This window comes from Elaeis guineensis, chromosome 6, assembly GCF_000442705.2.
Source record: "Elaeis guineensis isolate ETL-2024a chromosome 6, EG11, whole genome shotgun sequence".
NCBI lineage: Eukaryota > Viridiplantae > Streptophyta > Magnoliopsida > Arecales > Arecaceae > Elaeis > Elaeis guineensis.
The window spans coordinates 100,210,371-100,212,984 of record NC_025998.2 but is presented as its reverse complement, the minus strand read 5'-3'; the positions used below and the strand labels follow the sequence as shown (position 1 = coordinate 100,212,984).

Genomic DNA, 2,614 nt, shown 5'->3' with positions numbered 1-2,614 from the left:
AAGGATTGTTCAATGGTCCTTGATAGGTGGCATTCACCTGTGCACACTCATTCGAGTAGGAACATTCTTCTAAGACATGGTCTGGTGCATTGCACCCTTTACACATGGGTGCAGATATTTGATTTACATTGGCTGGTCTCTGTAATTCTAAGGCTTCCAATCTACGTGTTAAGGTTGCAATCTTGGCCTCTGATGCTAGGGTTGGTTGAATTTGATGCATTCCTCCTCTTGAAGGTGTAGCTTTATCAGGTTCCCTAGTTGTTTCCCACTGTAAATTTTTCTCGGCTAGGTCTTCTAAGAATTGCCAAGCTTCAGTAGTTTCTTTGTCCATAAATTGGCCTTGGCACATGGACTCTAGCATGGTTCTTGAGTTTGAATCTAACCCCTCATAGATGATCTGGCACAGTCTCCAAGTTTCTATTCCATGGTGTGGGCATTGGGTCAAAAGATTCTTGAAACGATCAAAGTACTTCCAAAATGATTCACCAGCTAGTTGGTAAAATTGATTTATTTCATTCTTAATCCTAGCTGTTTTATGATGGGGAAAATATTTTTTTAAAAATGTTCTCACAAAGCCCTCCCAGGTAGTGACAGAATAGTTTGGCAGACTATAAAGCCACTTCTTAGCATTGTCCTTAAGGGCAAAGTTGATTAATCTAAGTTTGACCTCATCCTCTGTTAATTGCAGTTTCATGGTTGCACATACCTCCTCAAATTCTCTAATAAATATATAAGCATCCTCTAATCCTGTGAATTTTGGAAGCATATTTATGATTTGAGGTTTGATTTCAAAATTGTTAGCTGTCGGTTGTGGCAACCTGATACAAGATGGTTGGATGGAGCCAACTGGATAACACAAATCCTTAAGGGTCATGGGTTGGATTGGTTCAATTCCTGTTAGTGGTGAGTATTCCCGCCTGTCACGCGGGTGACCCGGGTTCGATCCCCGGCAACGGCGCCAAAAACTTGATGTTCAAATCTTAAAATTTGTAAATAAAACCGCAAGCGCACGGTGTGCAGAGTAGCACGACCAGCGAGTACGGGTCGATCCCACAGAGACTTGGTTTTAAAAATGATTTTCAAATCTATGCTCAAGTGAGCTTTAACAAAAATCGAAAGTCGAAAGTTGTTTGCTAAAGACAATAAGACTAAGGATCTAGGGTTTTTGAATCCACTAGATCTAGATTAGGAAATTCTACCTAAAATTTTTCTTATTGATCCTAACGACTACTCCTCTTGTCTTTTCCAAGCATAGATTATGAAGGGACTAAGGCCCAACGATAACCTATCAAGATTCTTTACAGGGGAGTAGTAACTAGGATCCCTTAGGGTTTTCTCCTCCTATGCACTGAATCAAGCATGAACTATGAAGGGACTCTGACCCAACTGTAGTTCATCAAAAATTCTTGGCAAAAGAGGAAGAAAAAGAAATCCTAAGAAAAAGAAAGAACCCTATGTAAAATCCCTACTCATGATCTAGCTTCATCGCAAACCCTAGAAGGGATGCTTAGCTAGACATGATCTAAATCTACTTACAAAATTTAAATACAGAAAAATAAACTACCCTAATTTCATAAATTAAACTATCCTAATTGCATAAATTTAAACTGCATAATTTAAACTAACCTAATTGCATAAAATTAAATTGCATAAATTAAACTATCCTAATTGCAAGAAAAATAAATTGCATAATGTAAAGAGATGAAATTGCATAAAAAGAAGATTTTATATATAAAAAAAAAAAATTTATTACAAAAACCTCAAAGCTCGAGGCTTGAAAAGAGAGCTAAAAACCCCACTATCTAGGGTTACAAGCTTGATCGGAAGGAAGAATTATATAAAACAAGGGCCTTTGGGGGCTTTTTATAGGCATTTGGGGGTTATAAGGTTTTCAAAATTTCCGATGTGGGACTAAGAGGTTTTAGGGGGTTTATGGTGCGCCGATGGGTCCATGGTCCATGCGCCTGTTGCTGTGGACCAGGCGGCTAACCAGATCACCAAATCAGTTGATTTTTGACCAATTTTGATCTGATTTGACTCGGGTTTGACCCAATTGAGTCTTCTTTCTTCATTCTTCAATTCCTGGGTCAATTTAACTCCGTTTTGCATAAAATTTGCACCGTTGGAATCCTCTTTCCTTGTTCTTTCTATTGATGATCTCTTCTTCTGCAAAATATAATAACAAGTATCAATTTCTTAATAAAGTTAGATAATTTAGATATTAATTGATACTTTTTATGTCAATTTGTGACATAAATCACATATACACCTCTTCGGTCAGCTCTCTATTCAGGAAAGCTGTCTTTACATCCATCTGCCAGATCTCATAATCCAGATGGACAGTTATTGCAAGCATTATCCTAATGGATTTGAGCATTGCCATAGGGGAAAATGTCTCGTCATAGTTAATACCATAACGTTGTTGATATCCCTTGGCAACCAGACGGGCTTTACAGATCTTCACCTTTCCGTCTACGCCCCTCTTCCTTTTGAAGACCCATTTACACCCAATGGGTTTAACTCCTTCAGGTGGGTCAACCAATGTCAATACATCATTGACCTTCATGGACTCCATTTTGGATTTCATGGCTTCAAGCCATTTCTCAGAATCAGG

At 38.3% G+C, this 2,614-nt stretch overlaps 1 non-coding gene across 1 annotated transcript; it reads left to right on the top strand.

The window, feature by feature from the left end:
- The first annotated feature begins 419 nt into the window (after positions 1-419).
- On the top strand, positions 420-526 carry LOC140858967 (small nucleolar RNA R71). Its single transcript, XR_012142370.1, has one exon. It is a non-coding gene; the product is annotated as a small nucleolar RNA R71 (small nucleolar RNA).
- The last annotated feature ends 2,088 nt before the right edge of the window (positions 527-2,614 follow it).